At 34.7% G+C, this 17346-nt stretch overlaps 1 long non-coding RNA gene across 1 annotated transcript; it reads right to left on the bottom strand.

Annotated features, from left to right (window-relative positions):
- Window positions 1–2000: 2000 nt before the first annotated feature.
- On the bottom strand, window positions 2001–8608 carry LOC136043479 (uncharacterized). Its single transcript, XR_010621627.1, has 2 exons — window positions 8547–8608; window positions 2001–2432 (listed from the first exon to the last, which is right to left on the bottom strand). It is a non-coding gene; the product is annotated as an uncharacterized LOC136043479 (long non-coding RNA).
- Window positions 8609–17346: the final 8738 nt, after the last annotated feature.

Raw genomic sequence — 17346 nt, 5'->3', positions numbered from 1 at the left:
ACAGACTATTGGCCAATAAAGGACAATGCCGGCAGTTGCAAATCAGCAGTCATAATTAAAAGTGCGGCATATGCCTTTGTAACTTTTCAGGAAAGCCAAAAACGGAAAAAAGTTTGTTAGCTGTGGTGGTCTGAAGGATGGGGCTAATGAAGATAAAAGGAATATCTGCTTGATCAACTTCTTATGCTATTTTCAGTGGTATAAGTTAGATTCAAGTATTTTGAGTGAATTCAAAATTGTTCGATTTTATGACGTATGTCTCCTGTTTCCTCGACAAAAAAAAGGATACAAACGCCAGATCCCAATTTTGCGGCTCTATAAGATAATCCTGTTCTATCATTGTGAATTGCAACCAGACCTGAAGAAATCTGGCAATTTTTCGCTCTGTCCGATAGAGCTGCCTCCGAGAATTCGGCTGCCTTGCACTTTCGGTGGTTCGAATCCATACGGGGGCACTTCTTTTTCTGATTGGTAATTTTATTTTAAATTAAACAGCAATGTTTTTGCTTTATATAATTTCTTGAATACAAAGGAAGGAATCCTTTGTTTTCTATCCTGTTCTAATTTGATCTAATCAGAAATAATCTCAATTTATTTTATCAAAGTGTCCTTTTTGTCCTTTTAACAATTTCGGAGCGGAAAAACAATTTCGGTGTCCTGTGGTTAGATCTATTTTATGGCTTAGGAAGGGCACTACGTGTTTCAATTTAAGCTCAAAATAAGCCCTCTCCTGATATTTTTCTGCTTTAAATGGCAGAAAACGACACTGTCCTGTGGTTAGATCTTTTTTGTGGCTTAGAAAGGGCACTACGTGTTTTAATTTAAGCTGAAAATAAGCCCTCTCCTGATATTTTTCTGCTTTAAATGGCAGAAAACGACACCGTCCTTGGGTTAGATCTTTTTTGTGGCTTAGAAAGGGCACTACGTGTTTTAATTTAAGCTGAAAATAAGTCCTCTCCTGATATTTTTCTGCTTTAAATGGTAGAAAACGACACCGTCCTGTGGTTAGATCTTTTTTGTGGCTTAGAAAGGGCACTACGTGTTTCAATTTAAGCTGAAAATAAGTCCTCTCCTGATATTTTTCTGCTTTAAATGGTAGAAAACGACACTGTCCTGTGGTTAGATCTTTTTTGTGGCTTAGAAAGGGCACTATGTGTTTTAATTTAAGCTGAAAACAAGCCCTCTCCTGATATTTTTCTGCTTTAAATGGTAGAAAACGACACCGTCCTGTGGTTAGATTTTTTTTGTGGCTTAGAAAGGGCACTAGGTGTTTTAATTTAAGCTGAAAATAAGTCCTCTCCTGATATTTTTCTGCTTTAAATGGTAGAAAATGACACTGTCCTGTGGTTAAATGTATTTTGTAGCTTAGAAAGGGCACTACGTGTTTTAATTTAAGCTGAAAATAAGCCCTCTCCTGATATTTTTCACCTTTAAATGGTAGAAAACGACATTTTCCTATGGCTAATAATTTTAATTAAGTGAATAAAATTTTACTGTCTCATAAAAGGACCCGTCCCCGTTTTGACCTCTTATTTGTATTACCACAGCCAAAATTAGTATCCAGGCACATGCACAGGGGATAATCTTCGGGCCCATGTCCCTTCACTACTCCTCCAACAAATCAGCTTATTCACAATTTGGCCGATGACTTCTTATATTGTCCATACAATTTCCCTATCTGTGTTGTTTTTCGGTGCAGTGTGTCTTTTCCGAAGTTTATATTCCCCAAAGTCCCTTCCACAGAAAAATCACGCGTACGTGCCTGGTCATGTAACAAGATCCACACCCAAAATCAGTTGTACTTCAAAACTAACTGACAGAAACAGCACCAAAACCCAATAGACTTATTGTTCTGTATACAAGCTGTATATGTACACGTTGTATATGTCGTATAGCTAGTGATGAATTAACACAATACTGAATTTCAAGGGAAGGAGGCTAAATATAGTTAAAACTACAAAAAAAAGACAAGCAAATTATATAGAATCTGATGTATAATGTACACGAAACTTGTATATATTGAGAAATAATACAATTTTGCTAACTTATCTGTTTTTATAAAATTTCACTTAGAATTATCCAGAATTAAAACTACTTCTCAACTAAGACACATAAACATCACCGAAAATAAACATCCCGATTTAAGTTCATATAATGACGAACAGCCCATCGAAGTTCACGATGGTCGTTACACCCGACTGTTGGCTGACACTTCCACAATTTCTCGTACCAGTGGTAGAGTCGAACGGGGTCACAACGTAGGTCAGTGGAGGAAATCATCCCACGACTACTCGAAGGGCGAGGTGGGAGTATCACTAGAATACAAATCGGATTTATTGTTGGCATACGTTGTAATTACAAAAAACATTAGAGTCTTTGATTTTGGTATATACCTTCATACTTCTGACCATTGGGAAACTGATGGGCTGGAACTAAAAAAAAAAATCGCTTAGCCTCAGAGAGTTATAATTGTAACTCGAAAAAATAAAACGAAATGAAAAATATAGAAAAGGATTAATATTTTAATATGACAGCGGGAAAATACCAAAAAGGTGTTTTTTTTATTAAAAATTAACAAGAATAAAAAGGGTCGAAATATTTCAGCCTCAAATCTGGAAGCCTTGGCCAACAGAAACAAAAAAAGGAAACTGAAAACGAGATTTTCGGACCTCTACTATTATAAAGTTAAAATTTAAAAAACCGATTTTTTGTTATTTTCCCACTGTCATATTAAAATATATAACTTGCTTTTTAATTTATTTTTTCCTATTTCATTTTATTTTTAAATGAAAAAGCAATATGTTCTAAAATATTTATTGTTGTAGCTAATTAGAGGGCAGTTGTCAACAATTTAGTCATTATAAATTAGCAACAGCTTGGTCATCATATATAATGGCCCATAAAATCAGGCAATTTAATAATTTTATATTTGTCTACAATAATCAAGGATACAGTATTACATTGACCGGTCATTATATTATTTCTCAAGTCACTTTAATTAATCGATAGCAATTTGGCAATCCCCTTTTACTTCTGTCGAAACTTTAATTTATAATTAGGTAAAAAAAAAACAAGATCAAGAAATGGTTTTGAATTTCGAATTCAAAATACCTAGCTGCTAAAAAGGGTGACACATTTAGGGTTCGAGTCCCAGACGTCAAAAGAGGTCGCACACTTGGAACGAATATTTTCGTATTTGTTGTTGATTTAACAGATGTCCATCTTTATAGATTAGGTACAAATTTGGAGCCCAAACCGTCATATTTATCCCATAATATACCTTCACACTAGAGGATGAAACCGCAACTAAAACTGTCCATTTCAAAACTACAAGTTTGAGGGCCTTTAAGTTACAGTCGTACAAGTGCAAAGGTAGTAAAACGGTAAATCTGTTTCTGGGCTGTTGGCTACCCAATAATGCCATATACTATGTTTATTAATATACAATTTCCATTCTTAATTATAAATCATTTTAATGGGGTTGGGAGATTATTCCCTCTGCGAACCCATGCTTCTCGGATTTCTCATTCTTAATTGTAAATAATTTAAAATTGGTTTAGAGACTATTTCCTCTGGAAACCCATGCTTCCTGGATTTTTCATGGCACTACAGCCCCCTGAGAGTCTTAATACACAACTTGCAACTCCTTGAGACTAGACAAACCTTTCAAACAGTTCGTGGTAACGAACTGTAGTAAGGAGCGATCCGGCTCAATAGTAACCAAAACTCTAAAAATTGAATTTTGATATCAATAGCTACATCAAAAGAATCGCATTTTAATGCTGATTTTAAATATATAAGTTTCATCAAGTTTAGTCTTATCCATTAAAAGTTACGCGCCTGAGAAAATTTGCCTTATTTAGGAAAATAGGGGGAAACACCCCCTAAAAGTCGTAGGATCTTAACAAAAATGACACCATCAGATTCAGCGTATCAGAGAACCCCATTGTAGAAGTTTCAAGCTCCTATCTACAAAAATGTGGAATTTTGCATTTTTTTGCGAGAAGACAAATCACGGGTGCGTGTTTATTTGTTTGTTTTTTTTTTTTGTTTTTTTTTTTTTTCCCAGGGGTCATCGTATCGACCAAGTGGTCCTAGAATGTCGCAAGAGGGCTCATTCTAACGGAAATGAAAAGTTCTAGTGCCCTTTTTAAGTGACCAAAAAAATTGGAGGGCATCTAGGCCCCCTCCCACGCCCACTTTTTTCCCAAGGTCAACGGATCAAAATTTTGAGATAGCCATTTTGTTTAGCATAGTCGAAAATCATAATAACTATGTTTTTGGGGAAGACTTACTCCCCCACAGTCCCTGGGGGAGGGGTTGCAAGTTACAAACTTCAACCAGTGTTTACATATAATAATGGTTATTGGGAAGTGTACAGACGTTTTCAGGGGTATTTTTTTGGTTTTGGGGGTAGGGTTGAGGGAGGGGGCTATGTGGGAGGATCTTTCCTTGGAGAAATATGCCATGGGGGAAAAAATTCAATGAAAAGGGCGCAGGACGAATCTGGTCACGTTAGAAAAAAACGTCAAATTAAGAGCTTAATATACAATGCTGGGTGTTCGGAGCCTCTCTATTATGGAGTATAATTTGAAAATAACACAACTATACGAGTGATAAAACATATATACCACAACCATAACTCAACTAACGAAAGAACTGCTAAGAGATAACACAACTATAAAGCGAAAACAGGTGAAAACTAACGGGAAAATAAACGAACTAATAGGTGGAAGGGGCCCAGAGAAAAAATATAATCCTTTTTCAATTTTGAGCCTAACTTCTGCAAAGGAGTAATAATGTCAGAAGCCCCGAAATACCGAATTATTTTCTTTTCAAACAGTTCGTGGTAAGGAACTGTAGAAAGGGGCGACCCGGCTCAATAGTAAACGAAACTCTAAAAATCGGAATTTTGATGCTAAAAGATACATCAAAAGAATCGAATTTTTACGCTGATTCTAAATATATAAGTTTCAATTAATTTAGTCTTTGTCATCAAAAGTTATTTGCCCTGAGAAAATTTGCCCTATTTTGGAAAAAAGGGGGAAACATCCCCTAACAGTCATAGAATCTTAACGAAAATCACACTATCGCATTCGGTATATCAGAGAACTCTGTAGCAAAAATTTCAAGCTCCTATCTAAAAAATGTGGAATTTTGTATTTTTTGCCAGAAGGACAAATCACGGGTGCGTGTTTATTTGTTTGTTTTTTTTTGTTTTTTTTCCCAGGGGTCATCTTATCGACCAAGTGGTCCTAGAATGTCGCGAGAGGGCTCATTGTAACGGAAATGAAAAGTTCCAGTGCCCTTTTTAAGTGACCAAAAAAATTGGAGGGCAAATAGGCCCCCTCCCATGCTCATTTTTTCCAAAAGTCTACAGATTAAAATTTTAAGATAGCCATTTTGTTCAGCATAGTCGAAAACCATAATAACTATGTCTTTGGGAATGACTTACTCCCCCACAATCCCTGAGGGAGGGGCTGCAAGTTACAAACTTTGACCAGTGTTTACATATAGTAATGGTTATTGGGAAGTGTTCAGACGTTTTCATGGGTTTTTTTTGGTTTGAGGGGGTGGGGTTGATGGGAGAGGGCCTTGTGGGAGGATCTTTCCTTTGAGGAATATGTCACGGGGGAAGAAAAATTCAATGAAAAGGGCGCAGGATTTTCTAGCACTACTATAAAAAAAAACAATGAAAAAATAAACATGAAAACGTTTTTTCAAATGAAAGTAAGGAATAGCATTGAAATTTAAAACAAACAGAGATTATTACGCATATGAGGGGTTCTAAAATTACTTTAGCATAAAGAGCGAGGTATTTAGGAGGAGATAAATACCTCGCTCTTTATGCTAAAATATTTTTAGTGATTTCAACTATTTATTCTACGGCCTATTTGATTCAGGGGTCATTCTTAAAGAATTGGGACAAAACTTACGATTTAGTGTAAAGAGCAAGGTATTAACGAGGGTACAAACCCCCTCGTACACATAATAAAAATATAAGAATATAAAAGTTTGTTACGTAAGTTAATTCTTAAGTTACGTATATTTTTTACTAATAAAAACGTTCGTTGAATATTAAAAGTTCTAGTAGCCTTTTTAAGTAACCGAAAAATTGGAGGGCAGCTAGGCCTCCTTCCCCACCCTTATTTCTCAAAATCGTCTGATCAAAACTAAGAGAAAGCCATTTAGCCAAAAAAAATTAATATACTAATTTCATTTCAATAATTTATGTGCGGAAAGCCAAAATCAAACATGCATTAATTCAAAAACGTTCAGAAATTAAATAAAAAAACTAGTTTTTTTAACTGAAAGTAAGGAGCGACATTAAAACTTAAAACGAACAGAAATTACTCCGTATATGAAACGGGTTGTCCCCTCCGCAGTCCCACGCTCTTTACGCTAAAGTTTTTAATTGTTTTAAAAAGTAGAATTGTGGCAAAGAGTCAAACTTTAGCGTAAAGAGCGAGGGACTGCGGAGGGGACAACCCATTTCATATACGGAGTAATTTCTGTTCGTTTTAAGTTTTAATGTCGCTCCTTACTTTCAGTTAAAAAAACTAGTTTTTTTTATTTAATCAAAAACAGGAATCATGTTCATTGCAAAGAGGGTCATGTTTTGTTCCATTTTCTTTTTTATTGGAAAGAGGAACGAAACACGGAGCCGAAATCAACTTTACGCTGGAGGAACTAATTTACAAAATGTAATGAAAAGTTTATCTATGCCGCGGATATTCATCAGCCAGAGATTTCAATCAGAGATTGTGCAAGAATACGATCAAAGAGAGAAGGCTAACGCTATAGTCAAGGCGGCTGTCAAGTGTCGTAAAAAAAGATATGTAGCTCAAAATGTCATCAAGTTGAAGCTTGTCTAGCAAATAGAAACTTTGAAATTTTGTAACAATATGTATGTATAAGTACAAATCGAATCTGCGAATAAAAAATTTTATACCATGAATAATAGTTTTCTCGAATTGCCCACTCAATTTCCATCATTATTAAGTGTCCGAACAATGTAATATTTTCAATATAATTTAGCATTTTGTCACATTTCATTAGGAACTTCAAATTGTCCTGGTGTTATAAATAATACCCAATTATTTACATTGGCTGAGACATATACATTATCGACATAATCCCAAGCGTCAATTCATGGAAATTAGGAAGAGGGGAGGGGGAAATGTAATTTTCAAGGTTTAGAGGGGATATTTAGTTGTGTTTTCTATTTTTCAGTAAAAATACCAAAAAACTTCGGGACCAAAAATCCTAAGAGGATACTTGCCCCCCCCCCCTCCAATTGACGCCACTGTCAGGTTAATAGCATTAGTGCCTTATTGTTAATTACTTTTTTAATAAATGACTGTCTCCATTGAAATAATGAAATCTATAGAATAAACAGTCATACGACGGTTAAATTATCCTAGTCAACACATAATATGCGAAAATTTTGAAACTCCATATCAAAGATTATTTGTAACAAGATGGGAAACTAAATCTAAAAAATCATGCTATGTAACTGGATTAGATGTCGCTTGGCTTCAGGTCTGGAAACCTTTATCAACGAAAAACAAACTAAAACAAATGAAACAAAACACATTAAGAAAAGGAAAAAAACACGAATGATAGAAACTTGCATCTGAATAATTTTCAATACGGTTCACATTTGTTTCCCTTTTATTTATGTGTTTTGTTAAATTTAATTTAGTTTCATTTGTTTTAGTTTTTTTTTATAAAGGATTCCAGACGTGAAGCTGAAATATCCGGACTTTTATTATTGTTTGTGAAATAATAATCGTTGCTTTTGTTATTTTCTACTGTCTTATTTGAAATAGTATATCCGTTTTTCAAAACTTTCATTTGTTTTATTTGTAAATTGAAAGGCAAGGTGGTTTAAAGAAATTATTACACGATACTAAACATCTGGAAACAAGCCCTCTGAAGCAATAAATTTTGATAGGTGGATTCTCAATGCATTATAAAATAATAATGCATAAATTTTTACCTTTGAGGTTTTTTACTTGCTATATACACTCCCTATAAAATACATTCATACTTCCTATACATATTATATACATACTCCCTACAAATACAAAATACATTCCCTATATGACAAGGGTTATTTAAGGCGATCATAATTTAAAAGGACATATTTTTCTAGAAAAAGTTAAACCTACTACTACAACTACTACTAACAACTCACCGCAGCGCCAAGCCACTAGAGGCCAACACAGCTACGCACGCTCTCCCTCCATAAAGCTCAAGTACATGTAAACTATTATAAAACTATAGTAAAAATATAACATATTAAAAAAACTAATATATCTAAACTATCCCCTCTCTCTCTCTCTTTTTTCTTTCTCTTTCTTGTTCTTCTTTTCCTCCTATTTCTCTCCGACTTTAAACATAATTCTACAAAAACCATAGAAAACTTTAACTCTCTGGGAATTTCTATGCAAATACAACTAGAATAATTCAATTTGTCATTTCATTCATCTTTTCCTCTGCAAAATATTAAAAAAAGAAACTCAGCTAGGAAAAAAACATACCAGATTTAAATAGGAGATCGGAGCTTCGAGAACTTGGACGAGCCCCTTCAGAAGAATTAGGCTTTCCTTTAAAATTGCATCGTTTTCCTTGTTTACTAGAAGAAAAATTATCAATTCGATGGCGGGTTATACGTAAAATTTAAAGACACCAAAAAGCAATATGCCCTTTTATGAAAGAGAAGAGATCACATGATTTCCCTTGTTTACTGAATTCGACTGCAGCAATTCAAAATACGCTAAGTAATATATCCAAGGCTATGTCCAGGCGGTTGGGGGGGGGGGGGTATGGGTTTGAAACCCCCTTCCAAAATTTTTGTTTGACTTGTAAAAAGGCTACGTATTCATATTCGTTAATGAAATAGCTATCGTAGCACCCAAAAATGAACGCTAAATTACGCTACTTGTACAATCACAAAAGGGTGACTTGTTAGCTGCACTTACGACATATGGCACAACTTTCAATTCACTTGTTAAATGCACTTAGGAAATATGGTACAAAGGAGTTTGCAAATCAGTGCTTCTCATTTGTTCATAGTGATTTCCCAAATTTCCTTATTAGCTCATGTCTTGGATCAAAATCAGGTGGGCGAATTCAAGAGCTCAAGGGCACTTTCTTAGTTACTGTAACTTAGTCCGAGTATTATCTTAGTAACGTGTTTTTGAACACCCTTTTTTTTACTAACTTTTTATGGTTTTTTTGTGAGTTTTATAAACCTTACCAAAATGAATTATCCCCCTCCCCGAACAAAATTTCCAGGATACAACCATGAACATATTTGTAAAACCACAATCTGTTGTCCATCAGAGAAAACTAAACAATAACAATTGGTCCTTTTCCCAACCTTATTGGGTTTTCAAGATGTTAGAAGTTTCTTGTTTTTAAATGCGCTATATCCATTTTTCTTACCTATTGGAAACTAATTTTTTGACTTAAAGGTAGTTTTGCTGCATCTTGGATACCTTAAAAATACCAACAATCAGTCCTTAATACTCTGCCTCCGTTTTTGGGGGGAATCCCCGAGCTTCACCACAAGGAAATTGGGCTTTCAAAATCTCCCGAAAATCAACTTTTGTAAATAGACGAGCGTTAAAACTAAACACAAGTCGCTAATTTTCGTTGTTTTTTTTTTGGAAAGGGGATATTGGAAAACGATATTTTTGTTGAGTAAGCTAGTCGAAGTCTAGAAAAATCCCAGGAAAGTTGAAGCGCTGCCTTAATAACGGTAAAAACAATATACTAATTTTTTTAATATTAAGTTGTATCAAATACGCTATTCGATTCTATTTTCTAGGGCTATAATGAAAAAAAAGTTTAGACTCCCATTTTAAGGATGAACGATGACCCCGTTTTAAGAATGAACCGTTTTAAGGATGAAGGATGAAAGGAATATTTATTGATTCAATAGCCCGTTATCAAATGGGAACAACAGAAAAGAGAAGAAATATTAGAGAAAAGAAAACAGGGAAATTATGAAATTAGCTTAAATAGAATTTATTTACCAATGCCAACAGGAAAGGTAATATAAACAGGAAGTAGAGTTCATGATGAATAAGGAAGCTGTTAAGTCCTGTTTAGTTGGGGAAGGTATCAAAATAGAATGCCAATCGCTCATTTTATACTAAAAAGTGCAGAGTATCAGTTATAATAGTAAATGCCCCTGTAGAACCGACTGCGGAAATAGTAGTGATTCAGATGAATTTCACTTACAGTTACAAGAGCAAATAGAGGATCCTAGGTAGAAATAGGAAGTTTTTATTAGGAGATTGATCAGGTTAGGAGCTTCAGTTACCTTGGTAGTATTATTAGTAAAGATTGTGGGAGTAGTGAAGATGTTAAAGAGAGAGAGAAAGAGAAAGATGGGTTTATTAATATAAATAACAAAACAAAACAAGCAAATGGCCCGAAGCAAAGCTTGTTTGGGCTTACAACCCCAATACACATACAAATAAAACAATACGAAAAAGAAGAAAAAATAAAAAGAAAAGAAAAGGAAAAGAAAAAAGAAAGAAAGAAGAAGAAAAAAATCAATTACCCTGCATTTCAATCGAAACGGATTTACACTTCAAAAGAGACAAAACAAAAAGAAACTAAAACCACTTTACCAGTATCGCCAAAATCAAAACCAACATCTTGGCTCCACTTGAGGTCCACTCAACTATCAAAACCATAAATATTAAGGAAAAATAGCTTTAATTCCGCCGAAATTCAAAAAAACTATCCATGTTTCTCAAAGTCGTAGGTAAACAATTCCATGCATGGGGTCCTAGATGCCGAATAGAAAATTGAGATCTACGGGTAATAGTAAGCGGACGACGAATTATATCGGACTGTCTCGTAGAATGTGTATGAATATCACTTCCTAATTCAAACATACTTTTAAAACATATTGGTAAACAATTTTGAAAATATTTATATATAAACAGGCTTCGATAAAAAATAATAAGTCCTGCTAAAGGCAAGATTTTGCATTCTATATACCTCTTTTGTACCAAGTCTTTAAAACCTACACCACATAACACTCGAAGCGATTTATTCTGCAAAACTCGAACACGATGGAGATGAGAAGGAGATGTACTACCCCAAACATTGCAAAAGTATAGCAGATAAGGATGAATTAAGGAATAATATATTGTTCTTAAAATATCTCTTGGGAAAATATACTGCAACTTTCTTAAAATGCCAACATTCCTAGCGAGTTTAAGACTAATATAATCTATATGTTCTCTAAAGCTGAGACATTCATCAATTAAAACTCCTAGATATTTTGTACAATTTATTCTTAAAATACTCATATCAGCAATATTAAGTCTGTCTATCCAAGGGTAATAATTTGAGCTCCTACCATACAATAAAAAGCAAGATTTACTATAATTCAAATTTAACTTATTAAGCTTCATCCAATTTTGTACAAACTCCAGACAAGAACTAATACGACTCAACAGCTGAATTCCTGTTCGTGCAGCCACAGTTATATGAGTGTCATCCGCAAAGCTGGGAACAATTACTTTTTCCCCGTCACATCCAATGTCAAGATCATACGAAATCATATTAAAAGCTCTACATAAATCATTTATAAAAATTAGAAATAACAGGGGACCAAGAACAGATCCTTGAGGTACTCCAAATTTAACACTACTGACTGAAGAAACATTATCTCCTAGTTGTACATATTGAGTTCTTTCTTTTAAAAACGAGGACAGTAATTCAAGAAATGGTCCTCTAAAACCGTAATTTTCTAATTTGGCAATGAGTATAAAATGGTCAACGCAGTCAAAAGCTTTTACAATATCAAGAAAAACAGAAGCGACTTTCATACCATTATCCAACGCATCATTCACAAAAGTTGTCAAAAATAAAACAGCATGCTCAGTAGATAAACCCTTCCGAAAACCAAATTGATTTGGATTAAAAAATGATTTACTCTCCAAAAATTCAACCATTCTTTTAACTATCAATTTTTCAAACAATCTAGATACTACTGGTAATAAAGAAATGGGCCTATAATTTCCTAGTACATTTTTATCTCCACCTTTATAGACAGGAATAACTTTTGCAATTTTAAAACAACTTGGAAACACTCCAGTCCTTAAACATTCATTAAATAAATACACTAAATGACCGGAAATAATAGGGTAAATATACTTTAAAGTTTTAACTGTTACAAAATCAGAGCCTGAAGCTCCAATTTTTAATTTTTTCAATGTTTCAGAAAGCTCAGAAGCGTTGATTGGCTTCAAATATGCTGAAACATCACTTGCATTCGATAAATATTTCTTAAAACTACCTTCATGCTCAGAAATAACTATACTTTGGACCAAATCCTTTCCCACATTAGCAAAATGACGGCATATTCTTTCAGCAGTTGTACTATCATTATGTATACCGTCAGGAAATATACCATCATGATTAGGACTTACGATGGGTTTTAAAATTTGCCATGTTTTTCTAGGGTTACCTTCACAAGATTTAAATTTATTACGATAGTAATCAGCTTTGGCTTTACGAAGTAGTGCATTTAACTGGTTACTATAAATCTTGAATTATGTTTTATCACTTACACTATTACTAGCCGAACACATTTTGAACAAATATCTTCTTCTAATAATAGCCTTGAAAAGAGCTCGGGTGATCCATGGTTTCTTTGGAGTTTCTCTACGACGAGTTGCATTTTTACAAATACTACAATCAATCAATAAACTATTTATAATTGAATACCAGTTTTGAAACTTAGCATTAATATCTAGTTCATTACTATTTAAAAATTCAAAATTACATTTCTCTAACATTACTTTATAAAGAATGAGCACATTATTATCAATGGTCACTTTTTTATATCTATTTTGTGAATTTGAGTTAAGCTAGTACCTTTACTAAAAAAATTTTGAACACTCAAAAATATCCCAAAATGGTCAGATACTTCATTTATTATCACACTTGCATTATAGTAACTGACATTAGCAAATATTATCAATCAACGATGCTGAATTCATAGTAACCCTAGTTGGGACTGTAATCGTAGGCTTCAACCCATAACTCAATAGCAGTGATTCAGATGAATTTCACTTACAGTTATAAGAGCAAATAGAGGATCCTAGGTAGAAATTAAATAAAAAAAACTAGTTTTTTTTTACTGAAAGTAAGGAGCAACATTAAAACTTAAAACGAACAGAAATTACTCCGTATATGAAATGGGTTGTCCCCTCCGCAGTCCCTCGCTCTTTACGCTAAAGTTTGACTCTTTGCCACAATTCTACTTTTTAAAACAATTAAAAACTTTAGCGTAAAGAGCGAGGGACTGCGGAGGGGACAACCCATTTCATATACGGAGTAATTTCTGTTCGTTTTAAGTTTTAATGTCGCTCCTTACTTTCAGTAAAAAAAACTAGTTTTTTTTATTTAATTTCTGAACGTTTTTGAATTAATGCATGTTTGATTTTGGCTCTCCGCACATAAATTATTGAAATGAAATTAGTATATTAATTTTTTTTGGGTAAATGGCTTTCTCTTAGTTTTGATCAGACGATTTTGAGAAATAAGGGGTGGGGAAGGAGGCCTAGCTGCCCTCCAATTTTTCGGTTACTTAAAAAGGCTACTAGAACTTTTAATATTCAACGAACGTTTTTATTAGTAAAAAATATACGTAACTTAAGAATTAACTTACGTAACAAACTTTTATATTCTTATATTTTTATTATGTGTACGAGGGGGTTTGTACCCTCGTTAATACCTCGCTCTTTACACTAAATCGTAAGTTTTGTCCAAATTCTTTAAGAATGACCCCTGAATCAAAAAGGCCGTAGAATAAATAGTTGAAATCACTAAAAATATTTTAGCATAAAGAGCGAGGTATTTATCTCCTCCTAAATACCTCGCTCTTTATGCTAAAGTATTTTTAGAACCCCTCATATGCGTAATAATCTCTGTTCGTTTTAAATTTCAATGTTATTCCTTACTTTCATTTGAAAAAACGTTTTCATGTTTATTTTTTCATTGTTTTTTTATAGTAATGCTAGAAAATCCTGCGCCCTTTTCATTGAATTTTTCTCCCCCATGACATATTCCTCAAAGGAAAGATCCTCCCACAAGGCCCTCTCCCATCAACCCCACCCCCCAAAACCAAAAAATCGCCATGAAAACGTCTGTACACTTCCCAATAACCATTACTATATGTAAACACTGGTCAAAGTTTGTAACTTGCAGCCCCTCCCTCAGGGATCGTGGGGGAGTAAGTCATTCCCAAAGACATAGTTATTATGGTTTTCGACTATGCTGAACAAAATGGCTATCTTAAAACTTTAATCTGTTGACTTTTGGAAAAAACTGAGCATGGGAGGGGGCCTATTTGCCCTCCAATTTTTTTGGTCACTTAAAAAGGGCACTAGAACTTTTCATTTCCGTTAGAATGAGCCCTCTCGCGACATTCTAGGACCACTTGGTCGATAAGGTGACCCCTGGGAAAAAAAAACAAACAAACAAATAAACACGCACCCGTGATTTGTCTTCTGGCAAAAAATACAAAATTCCACATTTTTTAGATAGGAGCTTGAAATTTTTGCTATAGAGTCCTCTGATATACCGAATGCGATAGTGTGATTTTCGTTAAGATTCTATGACTTTTAGGGATGTTTCCCCCTTTTTTCCAAAATAGGGCAAATTTTCTCAGGCTCGTAACTTTTGATGACAAAGACTAAATTAATTGAAACTTATATATTTAGAATCAGTGTAAAAATTCAATTCTTTTGATGTATCTTTTAGCATCAAAATTCCGTTTTTTAGAGTTCCATTTACTATTGAGCCGGGTCGCCCCTTACTAAAGTTCCTTACCACGAACTGTTTGAATAGAAAATAATTCAGTATTTCGGGGCTTCTGACATTATTACTCCTTTGCGGAAGTTAGGCTCAAATTGAAAAACGATTATATTTTTCTCTGGGCCCCTTCTAACTCTTAGTTCGTTTATTTTCCCGTTAGTTTTCACCTGTTTTCGCTTTATAGTTGTGTTATCTCTTAGCAGTTCTTTCGTTAGTTGAGTTATGGTTGTGGTATATACGTTTTATCGCTCGTATAGTTGTGTTACTTTCAAATTATACTCCATAATAGAGAGGCTCCGAACACCCAGCATTGTATATTAAGCTCTTAATTTGACGTTTTTTTCTAACGTGACCAGATTCGTCCTGCGCCCTTTTCATTGAACTTTTTTCCCCCATGGCATATTTCTCCAAGAAAATATCCTCCCACATAGCCCCCTCCCTCAACCCTACCCCCAAAACCAAAAAAATCCCCCTGAAAACGTCTGTACACTTCCCAATAACCATTATTATATGTAAACACTGGTTGAAGTTTGTAACTTGCAACCCCTCCCCCAGGGACTGTGGGGGAGTAAGTCATCCCCAAAAACATAGTTATTATGATTTTCGACTATGCTAAACAAAATGGCTATCTCAAAATTTTGATCCGTTGACTTTGGGAAAAAAATGAGCGTGGGAGGGGGCCTAGAAGCCCTCCAATTTTTTTGGTCACTTAAAAAGGGCACTAGAACTTTTCATTTCCGTTAGAATGAGCCCTCTTGTGACATTCTAGGACCACTTGGTCGATACAATGACCCTGGGGGAAAAAAAAAAAAAAAAACAAACAAATAAACACGCACCCGTGATTTGTCTTCTGGCAAAAAATGCAAAATTCCACATTTTTGTAGATAGGAGCTTGAAACTTCTACAGTAGGGTTCTCTGATACGCTGAATCTGATGGTGTCATTTTCGTTAAGATCCTATGACTTTTAGGGGGTGTTTCCCCCTATTTTCCTAAATAAGGCAAATTTTCTCAGGCTCGTAACTTTTGATGGCTAAGACTAAACTTGATGAAATTTATATATTTAAAATCAGCATTAAAATGCGATTCTTTTGATGTAGCTATTGATATCAAAATACAATTTTTAGAGTTTTGGTTACTATTGAGCCGGATCGCTCCTTACTACAGTTCGTTACCACGAACTGTTTGATAGGAAGTTTTTATTAGGAGATTGATCAGGTTAGGAGCTTCAGTTACCTTGGTAGTATTATTAGTAAAGATTGTGGGAGTAGTGAAAATGTTAAAAGTAGAATAGCTAAGGCTCAGGGTGTTTTTTTCACTGTTAAAAAAATTTGGAAGAATAGAAAGATAAGTCTGCAAACCAAGATTAGAATCTTGGAAGCTACAGTGATGACAGTGGTCAAATATGGCTCTGAAGCATGGGCGCTCCGAAAAGCAGATGCAAATTTACTAGATGTTTTCCAGAGAAATTGCCTACGGATTTTTCTGGGTACCCGGCTGACCGACCGTATTTCAAACAGTAGGTTGTACGAAAAGTGTGGTTCAATCCCGCTTTCTGGGGCTATAATGAAAGAAAGGTTGAGATGGCTAGGCCACGTTCTACAGATGAAGGATGACAGATTACCGAAGGTTGTCCTTTTTGGCCAACCGTCTGGGGGTACACGGAAAGCAGGTCGTCCTTGTCTGGGTTGGGAGGATGTCATAAATAAAGATTTAAAGGAAATGGGAACTTCTGGGAGGGTGTAAAGAGGGAGGCTTTAAATAGATTAGGTTGGACGAGGAGCGTGCGTAGCTGTGTTGGCCTCAGGCGGCTTGGTGCTGCAGTGAGTTAGTAGTAGTAGTAGATTTTAACGCCAGGTCAGTAGAAATATGGATAGATGTTATCCAAGCCAATGTATATTTGACGTAGGATAATAAAACAGTAATGGCTATAGACTGCTTGGTTTTGTAGTTATAAAAATCTAGCTATAACCAACAGAGTATTTGGTTATAAAATGACTCATAAGTTAACGTGGTACACATGTGATGGTAAGACAGCAAACCTTACTGATTATGTTACTGTGAACCAAAATTAGCAGGATCAATACAAGATACTAGGGATGTTATTAATGTCAAAAGCAAAGATCACCATCTAGTAGTGTCTAAGGTTAATTAAAATGTGAAATTTCGGAGGGTAACAACCTTCCGGGAAGTTATGAAGTTGGTAGGCTCCAGGATAAAATTGGGAGGAAATTTCCAGGAACAGTAGAATACTACACGGGAAAATATTTGTAAAATATAGAAGATGGATGGAATGATTTTAGGAAAATGCTTTGTGAAGTTGCTGATATTGTCTTAGGGAAGAAAGTTAGAAGAGACGCAGCTAGGAAAGGGGCTTGTAATAGAATTATCTGAGTGATACATCATATGAAAATAAAAGGAATGTAAAGAAAGTGGAGAAAGCATTATGATATAACTAAGCAGGTGTGAAGTGGAGACCACGGATAAAATTG

This window comes from Artemia franciscana, unplaced genomic scaffold (genome assembly GCF_032884065.1).
Source record: "Artemia franciscana unplaced genomic scaffold, ASM3288406v1 Scaffold_6484, whole genome shotgun sequence".
Classification (NCBI taxonomy): domain Eukaryota; kingdom Metazoa; phylum Arthropoda; class Branchiopoda; order Anostraca; family Artemiidae; genus Artemia; species Artemia franciscana.
This window is presented reverse-complemented; position numbering and strand designations above follow the sequence as displayed.